The following is a 20,569-nucleotide window of genomic DNA, read 5'->3' on the forward strand; positions in this document are numbered from 1 at the left end:
AATGGCTTTAAAGAAAGCGCTGCCAGGGAGACAACCCGGAAGTTTTAGAGAGTCATTTATTTCTGTTGTGAGCTTTTATAAAGTTTAAAAATAAAAATAATGTGCTAATATTTGCCTTTAGGATGTTTACTTTGCTTGTTGGTTTGTACGGTGCAGGACAGAAACTTTGGCTGTAGTGCGCGATTTTACATTTCTTTACTGGAACGTCAAACGGTTCTGATTCTTTTTGCATTGTCTTTCTATACAGATTGTTTATTTTCCTAAGTCTGGTAGAATTTTTGGAGTACCAGAGGTATGGTGAATGTTCAGATTATTACAGACTGTTCTGTTTTAGACAGATTCGGTTTTTGATGCATAGTTTGCTTGTTTTGATGAAACTATCAATTTATATCAGTGGATTAAGCCACGGAAAAGTTATATTACAGTAGCTACATTGCAAAAACAAAATGTGAATTAGTATACAACAGTACTTAGAGTATTGATTTTCTTTATTATACTAACGGATCTTACCGAGTTTTCTGTTGTAGTTTTGTGTGGATGATGTGTTCGATGATCGAGAAGGTCTTGATATGAGAAGAAGGAAGAGAGGCAAGAGCTCAAGCTTGGGGATGCCCGAGGCACCCCAAGTAAATATTCAAGGAGACTCAAGCATCTAAGCTTGGGGATGCCCGAGGCACCCCAAGTAAATATTCAAGGAGACTCAAGCATCTAAGCTTGGGGATGCCCCGGAAGGCATCCCCTCTTTTTTCAACAAGTATCGGTATGTTTTCGGATTCGTTTCGTTCATGCGATATGTGCAATCTTGGAGCATCTTTTGCATTTAGTTTTCATTTTTCTTGTATGCACCATGCTGGTATGAGATAGTCCTTGGTTGATTTATAGAATGCTCTTTGCACTTCACTTAAATATTTTGAGTATGGCTTTATAGAATGCTTCATGTGCTTCACTTATATCATTTGAAGTTTGGATTGCCTATTTCTCTTTACATAGAAACCCGCCATTTGTAGAATGCTCTTTTGCTTCACTTATATTTGTTAGAGCACGGGCATATCTTTTGTAGAAATAATTAAACTCTCTTGCTTCATCTATTTAGAGAGATGACAGGAATTGGTCATTCACATGGTTAGTCATAAAATCCTACATAAAACTTGTAGATCACTGAATATGATATGTTTGATTCCTTGCAATAGTTTTGCGATATAAAGATGGTGATATTAGAGTCATGCTAGTTGGTAGTTGTGGATTGTAGAAATACTTGTGTTGAGGTTTGTGATTCCCGTAGCATGCACGTATGGTGAACCGTTATGTGATGAAGTCGGAGCATGATTTATTTATTGATTGTCTTCCTTATGAGTGACGGTCGGGGACGAGCGATGGTCTTTTCCTACCAATCTATCCCCCTAGGAGCATGCGCGTAGTACTTTGTTTCGATGACTAATAGATTTTTGCAATAAGTATGTGAGTTCTTTATGACTAATGTTGAGTCCATGGATTATACGCACTCTCACCCTTCCACCATTGCTAGCCTCTCTAGTACCGCGCAACTTTCGCCGGTACCTTAAACCCACCATATACCTTCCTCAAAACAGCCACCATACCTACCTATTATGGCATTTCCATAGCCATTCCGAGATATATTGCCATGCAACTTCCATCATCATCATATACATGACTTGAGCATTCATTGTCATATTGCTTTGAATGATCGTAAGATAGCTAGCATGATGTTTTCATGGCTTGTCCGTTTTTTTATGTCATCACTATGCTAGATCATTGCACATCCCGGTACACCGCCGGAGGCATTCATATAGAGTCATATCTTTGTTCTAGTATCGATTTGTAAGTAAATAAAAGTGTGATGATAATCATTATTAGAGCATTGCCCCAGTGAGGAAAGGATGATGGAGACTATGATTCCCCCACAAGTCGGGATGAGACTCCGGACGAAAAAAGGAAAAAAAAGAGAGAAAGGCCAAAAAAAGAGAGAAGGCCCAAAAAAATAAAAATAATAATAATAATAATAAAAAATGAGAGAAAAAGAGAGAAGGGGCAATGTTACTATCCTTTTACCACACTTGTGCTTCAGAGTAGCACCATGTTCTTCATATAGAGAGTCTCTTGAGTTATCACTTTCATATACTAGTGGGAATTTTCATTATAGAACTTGGCTTGTATATTCTGATGATGGGCTTCCTCAAATGCCTGAGGTCTTCATGAGAAAGCAAGTTGGATGCACACCCACTTAGTTTCAGTTTGAGCTTTCATCTACTTATAGCTCTTAGTGCATCCGTTGCATGGCAATCCCTACTCACTCGCATTGATATCTATTGATGGGCATCTCCATAGCCTGTTGATACGCCTAGTTGATGTGAGACTATCTTCTCCTTTTTCTGTCTTCTCCACAACCACCATTATATTCCACCTATAGTGCTATGTCCATGGCTCACGCTCATGTATTGCGTGAAAGTTGAAAACGTTTGAGAACATCAAAAGTATGAAACGATTGCTTGGCTTGTCATCGAGGTTGTGCATGATTTGAATATTTTGTGTGGTGAAGATGGAGCATAGCCAGACCATATGATTTTGTAGGGATAACTTTCTTTGGCCATGTTATTTTGAAAATACATGATTGCTTTATTAGTAGGCTTGAAGTATTATTGTTTTTATGTCAAATGATAGACTATTGCTTTGAATCACTCGTGTCTTAATATTCATGCCATGATTAGATATGTGATCAAGATTATGCTAGGTCGCATTCCACATCAAAAATTATCTTTTTTATCATTTACCTACTCAAGGAAGAGCAGGAATTAAGCTTGGGGATGCTGATATGTCTTCGTCGTATCTATAATTTTTGATTGTCCATGCCAATATTCTACAACTTTCATATACTTTTGGCAACTTTTTATACTATTTTTTGGACTAACATATTGATCCAGTGCCCAGTGCCAGTTCCTATTTGTTGCATGTTTTTTTCGCAGAATATCCATATCAAACGGAGTCCAGACGGGATAAAAATTGTTGGAGATTTTTTTTTGGAATATATGTGATTTTTGGGAAGAAAAATCAACGCAAGACGATGCTCGAGGGGCCCACAAGGCAGGGGGCGTGCCCCTGACGCTCGTGGCCACCCTGTAAGGCAGTTGGTGCCCTTATTTCGCCGCAAGAAAGCTAATATCCGGATAGAGATCGTGTTAAAATTTCAGCCCAATCGGAGTTACGGATCTCCGGGAATATAAGAAAAAGTGAAAGGGTAGAATCTGATAACGCAGAAACAGAGAGAGACAGATCCAATCTCGGAGGGGCTCTCGCCCCTCCCATGCCATGGAGACCAAGGACCATAGGGGAAACCCTTCTCCCATCTAGGGAGGAGGTCAGGGAAGAAGGAGAAGGAGGGGGGCTCTCTCCCCCTCGCTTCCGGTGGCACCGGAGTGCCACCGGGGGCCATCATCCTCACCGCAATCTTCACCAACAACTTCACCGCCATCATCACCAACTCTTCCCCCTCTATGCAGCGGTGTAACCTCTCTCTTACCCGCTCTAATCTCTACTTAAACATGGTGCTCAACGCTATATATTATTTCCCAATGATGTATGGCTATCCTATGATGTTTGAGTAGATCCGTTTTGTCCTATGGGTTATTTGATGATCGTGATTGGTTTGAGTTGCATGTTTTATTATTGGTGATGTCCTATGATGCTCTCCGTGTCGCCCAAGCGTGAGGGATTCCCTCTGTAGGGTTTGCAATATGTTCATGATTTGCTTATGGTGGGTGGCGTGAGTGACAGAAGCACAGACCCGAGTAAGTAGGTTGTTTGCGTATGGGATAAAGAGGACTTGATACATTAATGCTATGGTTGGGTTTTACCTTAATGATCTTTAGTAGTTGAGGATGCTTGCTAGAGTTCCAATCATAAGTGCATATGATCCAAGTAGAGAAAGTATGTTAGCTTATGCCTCTCCCTCATATAAAATTGCAATAATGATCACCGATCTAGTTTTCGATTGCCTAGGGACAAATAACTTTCTCGTAAAAAAAGCTCTTTACTAAAACTAACTTAGTTGTGTCTTTATCTAAACAACCCCTACTTTTTATTTACATGCTCTTTATTATCTTGCAAACCTATCCAAAAACACTTACAAAGTACTTCTAGTTTCATACTTGTTCTAGGTAAAGCGAACGTCAAGCGTGAGTAGAGTTGTGTCGGTGGTCGGTAGAACTTGAGGGAATATTTGTTCTACCTTTAGCTCCTCGTTGGGTTCGACACTCTTACTTATCGAAAACTGTTACGATCCCCTATACTTGTGGGTTATCAGTCTCTGTGTCTTCTGCTGACAAGGACTTAGGGAAGACATTTGACAGGTTTCAACATAATGCATATGACTTAGACAGATAGAATTTGAGGAAGAAGCACAGAAGGGGTTAGGGTCCGATCACTTTCACTTAGATCATAAAAATTCAAGTATAAAGACATAGCTATAAGTGAATGATGTAGAGGACAGAACACACACACACACACACACACACACACACACACACACACACACATATATATATATATATATATATATATATATCAGTATAAGACCAACTCAACATTGCGAAGATAAACCTTGAGGTCAAATAAATGTTGAAGACAAACCAAATTCAAAAACTATGCAATTATGATGCCAAATTGAAAAGCTTCAAGAAGGTTTTGGTGGTGGCGTTACCCACCGTATAGGAAGTATTAGACCCAGACACAACGCACAATTATCATGGTGCTCCAAAGTCAAATTCCGCGTTAATGTATTCACAGTTAGAGTGTATGTCTTCATTGATTGAAGATATACGTTACTTTGTGTGTTGCACATCTAAGTCGTCAACATGCATAAGCGTTACGATGTGTGTCCAATTACAGGACATTTGAGGATTCTAAGATATTTAGCTCACACCGCAACTTGCAAAACCTTTTCTCATCCAAGGGCTTTGTGAAGATATCTGCCAATTTCTCTTCAGTGTTGACGTGAATGATATCAATATCTTCCTTCATGACATGATCTCTGAGAAAGTGATGACGGATCTGAATGTGCTTTGTCTTTGAGTGCTAAACTGGGTTGTTGGCAACCTTGATGGCGCTTTCATTGTCGCAGTAGAGTGGCACATGCTTCAGGTGGATGCCATAGTCCTTGAGAGTTTGCTTCATCCATAGAAGCTGAGCGCAGCAAGATCCAGCATCAGTGTATTCAGATTCAGCAGTGGAGATGGATACACAGTTCTGCTTCTTTGAAGACAAACAGACAAGAGATCGTCCAAGAAAGTGACATGTGCCTGATGTGGACTTGCGATCAACCTTGTCACCAGCATAATCAGCATCTGAGAATCCAACTAGATCAACCTTTGAGCCCTTTGGATACCATAATCCTAGTGTTGGGATGTAAGCCAAATATCGAAGAATTCGGTTCACAGCTAAGCGATGCGATTCCTTTGGTGCCACTTGAAATCGGGCACACATGCAAATGCTAAGCATTATATCTGGCCTAGATGCACATAAATAGAGTAAAGAACCAATCATGGAACAATATACCTTTTGATTGAACTCTTTACCATTGTCGTCGGGGCCCACATGAATTTTGGTTGGCATTGGCGTCGTGTACCCTTTGCAGTCTTGCATTACAAACTTCTTCAGGCAATCTTTGAGGTATTTCTCTTGTGATATGAAGATGCCATTGCTCTGCTAACGGATTTGAAGACCGAGGAAGAATTTCAGCTCACCCATCATGGACATCTGATATTGATCTTGCATCATATGCCCAAACTCATCACTATATCTCTTGTCAGTGAAGCCGAAGATAATGTCATCCACATAGATTTGGCACACAAACAGTTCACAATCATATGTCTTCGTGAAGAGTGTGGGATCCAGGGAACCAGGTTTGAAGCCTTTGCTCTTCAGGAAGTCTTTGAGTGTGTCATACCAAGCGTGAGGGGCTTGTTTGAAGCCATACAGTGCCTTGTTGAGCTTGTATACCATGTCAGGATGCTTTGGGTCTTCAAAACCACGTGGTTGTGCAACATACAGTTCTTGTTCAATTTTTCCATTGAGAAAGGCACTCTTTACATCCATTTGGTACAGAAGGATGTTGTGATAGTTGGCATAGGCTAGCAATATGTGAATGGCTTCAAGCCTAGCCACCGGAGCAAATGTTTCATCGAAGTCAATCCCTTCAACTTGAGTGTAACCTTGAGCAATGAGATGAGCCTTGTTTCTGACAACTTGACCATGCTCATCGTGTTTGTTGTGATAGATCCATTTGGTGCCTATGATATTGTGCTTGCGAGGATCAGGACGCTTTACCAGTTCCCAAACATTGTTCAGCTCGAACTGTTGAAGCTCTTCTTGCATAGCTTGAATCCATTCAGGTTCCATGAAGGCTTCATCAACTTTCTTGGGTTCAGATATAAAGACAAATGCAAAGTGACCACAGAAATTTGCTAGCTGTGTTGCTCTTGAACGAGTGAGTGGACCAGGTGCATTGATGCAATCGATTATCTTCTCAATATGTACTTCATTCGCAACATGAGGATGAACTGGATGAAGATTTTGCTCCTGCTGATCATTGTCTTCATCTTCAGTATTGACTTCAGGCTGAGTAGTGTCTTCGGGTTGATTAGGTGCAGAAATGATGATTTCTTCTTCAGCATGTGCCTCTGAAGGTGTGATTTCTCCAGTACCCATAAGCTTGATAGATTCACTTGGTGGGGCTTCATCTAGCACATTTGGCAGGTGCCCTCTTTGCGAGCCGTTAGTCTCATCGAACCACACATCCACAGTTTCAACCACTTTATAGTGAAAGAGGTTGGAGACTATGTAGGATTGCGAATCCTTTCTGTCGCCAAGCATAAAACCTTCATGTGCTTTTAGTGCAAATTTTGAAGTGTGATGTGGATCCTTGATCCAGCACCTAGCACCAAATACTCTGAAGTAACTGACGTTTGGCTTCTTAGCAATTAGGAGCTCATAGGATGTCTTCTTTAGAAGCTTGTGAAGCTAAACACGGTTGATGATGTGGCATGCAGTATCAATGGCTTTAGGCCAGAACTTCCTTGGTGTCTTGTACTCATCAGGCATCGTACATGCCATCTCAATGAGTGTTCTGTTCTTGCGCTCCATGATGCCATTATGCTGAGGTGTATATGGAGCTGAGAACTCATGTGTGATGCCCAATGTATCAAGATAAGTGTCGAGGCAGGTGTTCTTGAATTCTGTGCTGTTGTCACTTCTGATGTGCTTGATCTTGATGCCATAGTTGGTCCCGACATGATTGGTGAACCGTCTGAAGACATCCTGCACTTCATTCAGAGGATTATGTGCACCCATGTATATCTTGAGTAATCATCAACAATGACGAAGCCATAGAGGCAAGCAGTGGTAGTAAGGGTAGAGTAATGAGTAGGGCCAAATAAGTCCATGTGAAGTAGCTCGAAGGGATGAGTCGTCATCATGATTGTCTTCGAGGGATGCTTGGCCCTAGTCATCTTTCCAACTTCGCAGGGACCACATAGATGATCCTTCTTGAACTTAACGCCCTCGATGCCTACGACATGCGTCTTCTTTGCGAGGGTGTACAAGTTCCTCATGCCAGCATGCCCTAGCCTCAGATGCCAGAGCAAGCACTCTCAATCTTTTGCTAGAAGACATACGGTCAATTGTGGTCCTGCTGAGAAATCTACCATATACAGATCGTCTTTTTGATACCCTTCAAAGACTAGAGATTTATCGGATTCCATAAGCACAAGGCAAAGATATTTACCTAATATCACAATCATGTTCAGATCATAAAGCATTGAGACAGACATTAAGTTGAAACCAAGGGATTCAACAAGCATCACTTTATCCATGTGTTGATCCTTTGAGATTGCAACTCTACCTAGACCCAATACCTTGCTTTTACCAATGTCAGCAAATGTGATGTGACTCTTGTCAGATGGACGTAGGGTTGAATCCATGAGAAGACTTCGATCACCAGTCATCTGGTTAGTGCATCCATTGTCCATAATCCATTCTGAAGCCTTTGGTGTCATATCCTATAGTGCAGTTTGGGGATAGGCTTCACCAAGAGTATTGTTAAGCACAAACATTTGACGAACTAGCGGATTATTAAAGTCCAGATCATGGTTAGGATAAATAGGATGTTTGTCAAGGAATCCTGGGACGAAATACATAGTAAGACAATTTTGGCATTTTATCTTGCGTCCCACAAGATGTTTTAGGTCCCCAACATAAGCATCAGAAGCCTTTGATTTCTGGCTGGAGACCTTTCCCTGCAAAAGAGAGTCAATTTTTCTTAACCACCCACATCTTTAGGGGTGGCTTAGAAGCAATGAGTCTAAGTGCAGCATCTGAGAACTTCGGCTTTGGAGCCCTAGCAAATAGCCTTGTAGGAGGTGAATTATACTCATAAGAATAAGCCGAAAAGTTCTTGGTCTTATGAACATTGCAGTTTGACGAAACACGCTCATATTCATAAGTCTGAGTATGGTTTCCCTGCAAAACATTGGCGTTAGGGTGACTCTGGTGAGTCCTATGCCTGTATGAAGCCTTTGGGCCATATGAAGCCTATAGTCTGGGGTTTGTCTTCTTTACAGGTTGTGTCATGATGACATTCACAGGAAGTTTCTCAAGACAACTTTTGGGCACCTAGATCTTCTTCAAAGGTGGTCCATTCCTGCAGTTAGTACCAATATACCTGGCAAACACTTCACCATTCTGATTCTTAAACAGTTTAGAGTTTGCATCAGAGGATTCATCAATGATAATCGGGTTAGCACAAGTGAAGCCAGATAAGGTAGATGGATCCACTGAAGGTCCCTTTGCACCAACCCATGTGGTTTTGGGGTACTGCTCAGGCTTCTAATAAGAACCATCAACATTCATTTTCCTCTCAAACCCAACACCCTCTTTCCTAGGGTTTCGGTTCAGAATCTGTTTCTTGAGGACATCACATAGTGTCTGATGCCCTTTGAGACTCTTGTACATTCATGTTTCAAGCAATGTCCTCAACCTGGCATTTTCATCAGCAATAGTAGTGGTATCCTCAGTGGAGGGGTTAGTTACCACATCAGTAGTTGAAGATATTACAATAGTAGCAGTTGTAGAACATTCAGCAACAGAGACGGCATTATCACGCTCAAGACATTTTAGACATGGTGGTTCAAACCCTTCCTGAGCGGAACTGGTCTGTTGAGCACGGAGTGACTCGTTCTCCTTTTGAAGAACTTCATGAGTCGCTCTCAAGTTCTTGATGACCCACAAGTATAGGGGATCTATCGTAGTCCTTTCGATTAGTAAGAGTGTCGAACCCAACAATGAGCAGAAGGAAATGATAAGCGGTTTCCAGCAAGGTATTCTCTGCAAGTACTGAAATAAGTGGTAACAAATAGTTTTGTGATAGGATAATTTGTAACGAGCAACAAGTAACAAAAGTAAATAAAGTGGAGCAAGGTGGCCCAATCCTTTTTGTAGAAAAGGACAAGCCTGGACAAACTCTTATATAGAGAAAAGTGCTCCCGAGGACACATGGGAATATCGTCAAGCTAGTTTTCATCACGTTCATATGATTCGCGTTCGGTACTTTGATAATTCGGTATGTGGGTGGACTGGTGCTTGGGTGCTGCCCTTACTTGGACAAACATCCCACTTATGATTAACCTCTATTGCAAGCATCCGCAACTACAACAAAAGTATTAAGGTAAACCTAACCATAGCATGAAACATGTGGATCCAAATCAGCCCCTTACGAAGCAACGCATAAACTAGGGTTTAAGCTTCTATCACTCTAGCCACCCATCATCTACTTATTACTTCCCAATGCCTTCCTCTAGGCCCAAATAATGGTGAAGTGTCATGTAGTCGACGTTCACATAACACCACTAGAGGAGAGACAACATACATCTCATCAAAATATCGAACGAATACCAAATTCACATGACTACTAATAGCAAGACTTCTCCCATGTCCTCAGGAACAAACGTAACTACTCACAAAGCATAAATATGTTCATAATCAGAGGGATATTAATATGCATATAGGATCTGAACATATGATCTTCCACCAATTAAACCAACTAGCATCAACTACAAGGAGTAATTAACACTACTAACAACCTACTAGCACCAATCTCGGACTTGGAGACAAGAATTGGATACAAGAGATGAACTAGGGTTTTGAGAGGAGATGGAGTTGATGGAGATGTTGATGGAGATTGCCCTCTCCCGATGAGAGGAGTGTTGGTGATGACGATGGCGATGATTTCCCCCTCTAGGAGGGAGGTTTCCCCGGCAGAACAGCTCCGCTAGAGCCCTAGATTGGTTCTGCCAAGGTTCCGCCTCGTGGCGGCGGAGTTTCGTTCGAGAAGATGGCTTATGATTTTTTTCCCATCGAAAGACTCCATATAGCAGAAGATGGCCATCGGAGGGCCACCAGGGGGCCCACGGGGTAGGGGGCGCGCCCCCCACCCTCGTGGGCAGGGTGTGGCCCCCTGGTGAATCTCTTCCGCTGAGTATTTTTTATATATTCTGAAAACGTCTTCCATGAAGTTTCAGGACTTTTGGAGCTGTGCAGAATAGGTCTCTAATATTTTCTCCTTTTCCAGCCCAGAATCCCAGCTGCCGGCATTCTCCCTCTTTATGTAAACCTTGTAAAATAAGATAGAATAGGCATAAGTATTGTGACATAATGTGTAATAAAAGCCCATAATGCAATAAATATTAACATAAAAGCATGATGCAAAATGGACGTATCAACTCCCCCAAGCTTAGACCTCGCTTGTCCTCAAGCGAAAGCCGAAATCGAAAAATATGTCCACATGTTTAGAGATAGAGGTGTCGATAAAACATAAAATACGGACATGAAGGCATCATGATCATTCTTAAAACAGCAACTTATATAATTTTTGTCATATAATCTCTGATGCTAGAGTAATAATTCAATCACAATATCAAGTATGAATCGTAAACTTCATTGAAAACTAACAAACTATAATCTCAGTCATTGAAGCAATTGCAATTTATCATAACATAGGAAAGAGTCAATGTATAAGAGCTTTTCAGCAAGTCCACATACTCAACTATCATATAATCTTTCACAATTGCTGACACTCACGCAATACTTATGGGTATGGAGTTTTAATTGGACACAGAGAAAGATAGGGGCTTACAGTTTTGCCTCCCAACGTTTTACCTCAAGGGTAATGTCAACAATAATAGTTCATGAAAACTCACATCCAATTAGCCATATATACCAGGATCTTTCCAACATATTGTGCTTGCCAAAGGATAAAATGTAAAAGGAAGGGTGAAGATCACCATGACTCTTATGCAAGGTAGGAAGTGAAAGTAAAACATAGGCCCTTCGCAGAGGGAAGCAGAGGTTGTCATGCGCTTTTATGGTTGGATGCACAAAATATTAATGCGAAAGAACGTCACTTTATATTGCCACTTGTGATATGGACCTTTATTATGCAGTCTGTCGCTTTTATTTCTTCCATATCACACGATCGTATAAAGCTTATTTTCTCCCACACTAATAAGTCATACATATTTAGAGGGCAATTTTTATTGCTTGCACCAATGGCAACTTACTTGGAGGATCTTACTCATCCATAGGTAGGTATGGTGGACTCTTATGGCAAAACTGGTTTAAGGGTATTTGGAAGCACAAGTAGTATTTCTACTTGGTGCAATGAATTTGGCTAGCATGAGGGGGAAAGGCAAGCTCGACATATTGGAGGATCCAAGACAATATAATTTATCTCAGATGTAAGAAAACATAACCCATTACGTTGTCTTCCTTGTCCAACGTCAACTCTTTAGCATGTCATATTTTAATGAGTGCTCACAATCATAAAAGATATCCAAGATAGTATATTTATATGTGAAGACCTCTCTTTCTTTATTACTTCCTATTAATTGCAACGATGACCAAAACTATGTTTGTCAACCCTCAACAACTTTTATTCATCATACTTTTTCTATGTGAGCTCATTACTCTCCATAAGATTCACATGATCTCTTTGTTTCTTTTTTATTATTTCTCTTTTCATTTATTCACTTAGGATCATGGCAAAATAATCAAGCCCTTAACTCAACACTAATCTTTATTATATAGCTCACGGACTCGATTACATAGAAGGATTATAAATAAAAACTCACAACGAGATCATACTAAGAACTTTTATTCTACTAGATCAAGATATTACCAAAAGGATCGAACTAAGAAAAAATGTAAAGATAAAAGTGATGGTGATACGATACCGGGGCACTCCCCCAAGCTTGGCAGTTTCCAAGGGGAGTGCCCATACCAGATGCTCAATTCTTCTTTGTTGGTGGAGAAGGTAATGGTTTTGTTGATGGCGTAGGCTTCTTCCATAATTTGCGTTTGAGGACAGAATTTTGGTCCCTTAGGTCATCGATCTCCTGCTCCAAGCTCGGTATCTTTTTGCATAGTTCCTGCTTGTTTTCCTGCAAGAGGCGAAAAGGGATAAACTCGATCTGGGGTTTCTTTACTCTATCCGGTAGGCTTGACTTTTTGAACTCCACATTCATGTCCCCAGGTTGAGGTAGTGGGACTTCATCTTCATTTGAGCTCGTCTCCTCCTTTCCCTTAGGTTCACAGTCCTCTTCTTCCGTAGTCCAACCACAATGCTCCACATACCCATAGGCTTTAGGGTCTGCAAGGTAATCAGCCACATAGCTCTCTCCTTCCGAATCCTGGGACAACATGTTGCTCAAATCTGCAGCAGGACAGCTCGAAACAAAGACAGGAGATATTTGCGTGATACGAGAGTCAAAACCCCCGGGAGATTATATAATGAATTTTTACCGACCAAAATACGTGTCGTGTATGAAAACAGAGTCTGGATACCACACGAGGTGCCCACGAGGTAGGGGCCGCACCTAGGGGGGTAGGGCGCACCCTCCACCCTCGTGGGGCCCTCGTGTCCTTCCCGGACTGGTTCTTATTTTTCTATTTTTCTAAATATTCCAAAGCGGAGAAATATTGCCTTAAAAACTATTTTGGAGTCGGTTTACTTACCGTACCACATACCTATTCCTTTTCGAAGTCTAAAACATTCCGGAAAGTGTCCCTTATGTATTCCTCCGGGGTTACGGTTTCAATAACATTGGTTTAAACATTTATGGGATTACCTGAGATATAATGTTTGATTCTTTGACCGTTCACCACCTTCGGATTTGTGCCTTCGAAGTTGTTGATTTTTATGGCACCGGAACGATAGACCTCCTCGATAACGTAAGGACCTTCCCATTTAGAGAGAAGTTTTCCTGCAAAAAATCATGAACCTGTCCCAACTGCCATACCCGAGGACATCTCTAGAAGAAATCACCTTTCAATCGAATTGGAGGTGTTCCACTCGACAGATTCGAAAACACTCGACCAAGAAGCAATCACTCGACCAAGATCCAACCACTCGACGGCCAGGAGACCTAAAGGCACTCCGCACGCTAACGGTCAGTTATTAAGTAGCTTTTATGATCATCATAGCACTTTATTAGGGGCGTTACCAGTAACGCCCGACCTTAATGTATTTAAAACCCTGCACAACTGAGGGCCGGAGGGGTCCGGCGAACTCTATATAAGCCACCCCCTCCTAAGTGTAAAGGGTTCGCACCCTTGTAATTCATACACACATAATCCAGTCGACCACCTCCGAGCTCCGAGACGTAGGGCTATTACTTCCTCCGAGAAGGGCCTGAACTCGTAAACCTCGTGTGCTTACAACTACTCCATAGCTAAGACCTTGCCTCTCCATACCTACCCCCCTACGTTACTGTCAGACTTAGAACCATGACAGTTGGCGCCCACCAAAGGCAATTTGTTGGAGGAGTTGCGATCTTTTCTGATCCAAATCACCATGGTTTCTGGCGGAGTTTTGGTGGAGGGCCGCGAGATCCGTCTCGGCACGCTCACGTTCATCGCCGACGACTCCGCTTGGCTTCAGGAGGCTCCGCTCGACGTGGACGCACTCCCTGTCCGCGGGGCAACGCACTTTCGCGCGTGCGTCCACGGCGTCCTCTTGCGGCAACCGTCGACCCATTATCAGTCGGTTCCTGTGTTGTCCTCCCTCCCTGTTTCCCGCCGGCGCAAGCGCTCCGGTCGATCGAGACTTCAGCGGTGGGTGAGACACGCGGTGGCACGCCAGTCGGCCATCCCTCAAGTGGCGGTGATCGAGCCAGACGAATCCCTCTACGGCCTGTTCGACCTGTCGACTGGCTCTGCAGAGACCGCATCTGAGTGCGACAGCAGTGATCCGGCGGCGGAGGTTTTGATGGTCGATGGACCGCCCAGTCCTCCCGGTTTTCCCTGCACCGATGGAGGCGCGGGTGGAGGTGACCCGTCGCGTCCCCATGAGGAATATCTCCCCGAGCCTCTCACATCGCTGCAGAGAGAAGAACTTCGTTGCCGGAACATGGATGCGCTGCACACTCCTATCGTTGGAGAAACCCCCGAGGCTCGTGCCTTGGAGGACGCGCGCCTGGCAAACTTGGCCGAGCGCACTCGACTGGAGAACCTCCAGCGAGCACTCGACGAGCGCGCGCGACAACGGGTTCCAGAATCCAGTCGACGTCAGCTCTTTCCGCCCCCGCAGGTATATTGAACTCCGATTCAGAATTTAGCAGCTGCAGCCCGTAGAGCAGAGTCGATCCAGCCTTCCCAGTCGGAGGCCGGCAGAGACTTGTTGCAGATCAGAGCGTTACTCCGAGCAGCAGGAGACCAGAACTCCGTTGTTTCTTAGTCACAGAACAGGATTCATAGCAGATCCGTTGTTGTGAACACAGTCCAGTTGGCTCATAGCCCAAGATCGCCCCCGAGGCGTGAGGGACGCGGGGACCAGCGTTATCAGTACAGGAACCGTGAGCATTATGATCACCGATTCGATCGTGACGATCGACGTCGAGTACCCACCCCTCCCCCGAGGAGCGGGTCGTATGTGCCTCGACAGCAGGATGATAGGCGCCCTCATAGTGTTGGGCGAAGGATTCCAGTCGACCCCAGGTAACCAGGCTTTGATGCGAGATCCATTCTCGTTCAAGGTTTGGTCGACAGGAACAGAGCTCACCGAGAAGGTCACGACAGAGATGCACCTACCAGTAGCAGTACATGTTTCGGGGCCAGAGTGCTTTAGTAGAGCCATCAGGGCCGCTGTGATTCCTCCCAACTTCAGGTTGGCGACTGGAGTCAGTAAGTTCACTGGTGAGTCCAAGCCTGATACTTGGCTTGAAGACTACTGAGTGGCCGTCCAGATTGGCAGTGGCAATGATGAAGTGGCCATGAAGCACCTGCCTCTCATGTTGGAGGGCTCGGCCAGAGCGTGGCTGAATCAGTTAGCACCCAGCAGCATTTACACTTGGGAAGATCTCGCCCTAGTGTTTGTCACCACATTTGAAGGAACATGCAAGCGACCTGCAGGGCTGACGGAACTGCGGTCTTGCGTGTAGAAGCCGAATGAAACCTTGAGGGATTACATCCAGAGATGGATCACATTACATCACACGGTAGAGAATGTGCCTGACCACCAAGCAGTCTGTGCCTTCAAAGAAGGCGCCAAGTACAGAGAACTGAATCTGAAATTCGGTCGAACCGGAGATATGTCTCTGAATCGGATGATGGAGATTGCCACCAAGTACGCTAATGGTGAAGATGAGGATCAACTCAGGAGTGGCAAGCTCAAGTCAGTCGCTCAAGAAACCGGAGGAGGGAATTCCAATCAGAAACTGAAGCGGAAAGCCGAGCCAGCTGCTCCTGGGGAAGCCCTGGCTGTAACTCAAGGAAAGTTTAAGGGGAAACCCAAGGGACCTTGGAACCCCAAGAAAGTTAAAGACCAAGACAGAAATGATGTGTTGGATTTGCCATGTCACATCCACCCCAAGAAAGATGAAGAGGGTAAGTTCATTTACCCGAAACATACCACTCGACAGTGTCGGCTCTTGATCCAGTAGTTCCAGGGCAAGCAGCCCAAAGATAAGGAAAAGGAGTCAGACAAAGTTAAGGACAAGGAAGACAGTGATGATGGATACCCCCAGGTCAATTCCACCCTGATGATTTTTGCTGATGTTGAAAGCAAAAGTCGACTGAAAGTTATCAACCATGAGGTGAATATGGTTGCTCCGGCAACACCCAGTTATCTGAAGTGGTCTCAGACTGCCATCACATTCGAACAGTCCGATCACCCAACGCACATTGCCACCCCTGGGAGGCAAGCTTTGGTGGTCGACCCAGTTGTTGAAGGCACTCGACTGACCAAAGTCTTGATGGATGGTGGGAGTGGTTTGAACATACTGTATGCTGAGACATTGAAAGGGATGGGCATTCCAATGTCCAGACTCAGTACCAGCAACATGAGTTTCCATGGAGTCATTCCTGGAAAGAAGGCTGAGTCACTCGGCCAGATTGCTCTTGATGTGGTTTTCGGTGATTCCAAGAATTACCACAAAGAAAAGTTGACGTTCGAAGTTGTAGATTTCCACAGTGCTTACCACGCTATTTTGGGCAGGCCGACTTATGCACGCTTCATGGCTCGACCATGTTATGTGTATCTCAAATTGAAGATGCCTGGTCCCAAAGGAGTGATCACTGTTACGGGCAATCAGAAGAAAGCAGAAGAGTGTTTTCAGAAAGGCTCAAAGATTGTTGATGCTCAGATGGCAGTGGTGGAGCTGCAGGAATACCAAAAGACCGCAGACCCGAGTGATTTGTTGCGAGCCAAGAAGCCCGCTACAGAATCATCTTTTCAGTCGTCTGGCGAAACGAAGCCGGCTCACATTCACCCGACCGGTCCCAGTGCTGCTCCGACTCATATCTCAACAACACTCGACTCCAAATAGGAAGAAGCGCTCATCCAGTTGCTCCGTGAGAACTGGGACATTTTCGCATGGAAGCCTTCTGACATGCCGGGTGTTCCCAGGGGGCTGGCTGAGCACCGCGTACGAGTCGACTCAAAAGTAAAACCTGTCAAAGAACATCTCCAACGGTCCGCCGTCCAGAAGAGAAAGGCTATTGGTGAGGAGGTGGCTCAGCTCTTAGCAGCAGAGTTCATCCGAGAGATCTACCACTCCGAGTGGCTCGCCAACGTTGTCATGGTCCCAAAGAAGGACAAGACACTTCGCATGTGCATTGACTTTAAACATATCAATCGGTCCTGCCCGAAAGATCATTTTCCTCTCCCCTGCATCGACCAGATAGTCGACTCGACTGCGGGATGTGAGCAACTGTCTTTTTTAGACGCCTATTCCGGGTACCATCAGATCCGTCTGTATGGACCTGACGAGATCAAAACAGCTTTCATCACTCCATTTGGGTGCTTCTGTTATGTTACCATGCCATTCGGCCTCAAGAATGTCGTAGCCACATTCATGAGGATGATTCAGAAGTGTTTGCTCACTCAAATCAGTCGGAATGTGGAAGCATACATGGATGATATTGTGGTCAAGTCATGGAAGGGTTCCGACCTGCTGACTGACCTTGCTGAAACCTTTGCCAACCTCAGGAGGTATGATATCAAGCTTAATCCATCAAAGTGAACATTCGGAGTTCCTGGCGGAAAGCTACTCGGTTTTCTCATTTCCGAACGGGGAATCGACGCCAATTCAGAAAAAGTCGGTACTATACTCCAAATGAAAAGTCCTGTGCGAGTGCACGACGTCCAGAAGCTTACTGGTTGCTTGGCCACTTTAAGTCGATTAATCTCTCGTCTCGATGAAAAGGCATTGCCTCTTTACCGATTGATGAAGAAGTTCGACAAGTTCGAGTGGACTCTTGAAGCGGATGCAGCGTTTGCAGAGCTCAAAGCTCTTCTCTCCACCCAGCCGATGCTTGCTGCCCCAATCAGCAAAGAGCCTTTGCTGCTTTACATAGCAGCCACGGGACAAGTCGTCAGTACGGTACTTACGATTGAGCGGGAAGAAGAAGGAAAAGCCTTCAAAGTTCAGCGCCCAGTGTATTATATTTCTGAAGTTTTGACCCCGTCGAAGCAAAGATATCCTCGTTATCAGAAGCTTGTATATGGGATTTATATGACCACAAAGAAGGTTGCTCACTACTTCTCTGATCATTCCATTACAGTCGTCAGCGACACTTCATTGTCAGAGATCCTACATAACAGAGATGCAACTGGTCGAGTGGCAAAATGGGCAATTGAACTCCTTCCTCTAGATATCAAGTTTGAGACAAAGAAAGCTATCAAGTCCCAGGCAATAGCAGATTTCGTCGCCGAGTGGATTGAACAGCAACTGCCGACTCAGGTTCACTCGGAGCATTGGACTATGTTCTTCGACGGTTCCAAAATGCTGAATGGTTCCGGTGCCGGGGTGGTATTGGTCTCCCCCCGAGGAGATAAGCTCAGATATGTTCTTCAAATCCACTTTGATTCCTCCAATAACGAGGCAGAATATGAAGCACTTTTATATGGGCTGCGCATGGCCATTTCACTCGGTGTCCGTCGCCTCATGGTCTATGGCGACTCAGATTTGGTGGTTAATCAGGTGATGAAGGAGTGGGACGTCAGAAGTCTAGCCATGACTGGTTATTGCAGTGCAGTGAGAAAGCTGGAGAAGAAATTCGAGGGGTTAGAACTTCATCACATACCCCGACTGAAAATCAAGCAGCTCATGATTTGGCAAAAATAGGTTCCAAAAGAGAAGCCATTCCCAGCAATGTGTTTTTGGAACACATCCACACACCATCAGTTCAGGAGGATCCCTTCACCGAAGAAGCCCCGCAGCCAAAAAGTGCCATGGATTCGACTGAAGTTGAAGTTCCAGCTATGGTCGACCTGATCATGGAAGTCTTGGTAATCACTCCCGACTGGACAATACCGTACATCGCGTACATCCTAAGGAAAGAACTCCCAGAGGACGAAGAAGAGGCTCAACAGATCGTCCGTCGATCCAAGGCCTTTATAGTCATAAAGGGACAGTTGTATAGAGAAAGCGCGACTGGAGTCAGTCAGAAGTGTATAACACCAGAAGAAGGTTAGATGATCCTTGATGATATCCACTCGGGGACCTATGGTCATCATGCGTCCTCTCGGACCATTGTGGCTAAAGCATACCGAGCGGGATTCTACTGGCCAAGAGCGAATGAAATGGCGAAAGAGATAGTCGACAAGTGTGAAGGATGTCAGTTTTGCTCCAATATGTCGCATAAGCCCGCGTCAGCCCTGAAAACCATTCCACTCATCTGGCCCTTCGCCGCTTGGGGACTGGACATGGTTGGACCACTGAGAACGGGCAGGAGCGGCTTCACTCATGTGCTAGTAGCAGTAGACAAGTTCACCAAATGGATTGAAGCCAAGCCTATCAAGAATCTTGATGCTTGCACTGCTATCAGTTTCATCAGAGAGTTGATATTCAGATATGGAGTTCCGCACAGCATCATCACTAAAAATGGGTCAAACTTCGATTCCGACAAATTCAGAGCCTTTTGCGCCTCTCAGGGCACACGAGTCGACTACGCTTCGGTCGCTCACCGCCAGTCGAATGGACAGGCGGAAAGAGCAAACGGCTTAATTCTCAAAGGACTGGAACCTCGGTTGACGCGTGATCTCAAGCACGCAGCAGGCACATGGGTCGGCGAGCTTCCATCAGTTCTTTGGGGATTGATGACAACCCCGAACCGATCGACCGGGAGAACCCCATTCTTTCTGGTCTACGAAGCCGAAGCAGTTTTGCCAAGTGACTTGCTTCACAATGCACCCCGAGTCGAGCTCTACTCTAAAGATGAAGCGAAACAAGCCTGGCAGGACACAGTCGACCTCCTGGAAGAAGAAAGAGAAATGGCCATGATCCGATCGACCATCTATCAGCAAGACTTGCGTCGATTCCATGCCAGAAATGTGAAGAGTCGAGCCTTCCAAGAAGGAGACTTGGTCCTCCGAGTGGATCAACAGAAACCACACAAACTCGCTCCTACTAGGGAAGGCCCCTTCATAGTCACCAGAGTCCTCCACAATGGAGCGTACCACCTTTATAATGTCGATCGCCAGATTGATGAGCCACGAGCCTGGAATGTGGAGCTGCTCCGCCCCTTGTATACTTGAATTCTCACTTGGATGAGATGTAATAAGAAAAACTCTTGTAGTTTATTTATCAAAGACAAGAGCATTATAATTTTCCCAGTGATTGTTATTGTTTCTGTTTGCGGGAGAAATCCCCCAGCGGGTGGCTTAGCTGCGAATCCGTTTCGCCTAAGTTTGTAAAAATAATTTCCTACCGAGTGGTGAGCCAGCCTCCCACTCGGGGGCTTAGCTGCAGTCCAGTACTCGCCTAAGTATTTGAAAACCCTACTAAGTGGTGAGCCAGCCTCCCACTCGGGGGCTTAGCTGGAGTCCAGTACTCACCTAAGTATTTGAAAATCCTACTGAGTGGTGAGCCAGCCTCCCACTCGGGGGCTTAGTTGCAGTCCAGTACTCGCCTAAGTATTTGAAAATCCTACCGAGTGGTGAGCCAGCCTCCCACTCGGGGGCTTAGCTGCAGTCCTGTACTCGCCTAAGTATTTGAAAAATCCTACC

Source organism: Triticum aestivum, chromosome 2A, assembly GCF_018294505.1.
Source record: "Triticum aestivum cultivar Chinese Spring chromosome 2A, IWGSC CS RefSeq v2.1, whole genome shotgun sequence".
Lineage (NCBI taxonomy): Eukaryota > Viridiplantae > Streptophyta > Magnoliopsida > Poales > Poaceae > Triticum > Triticum aestivum.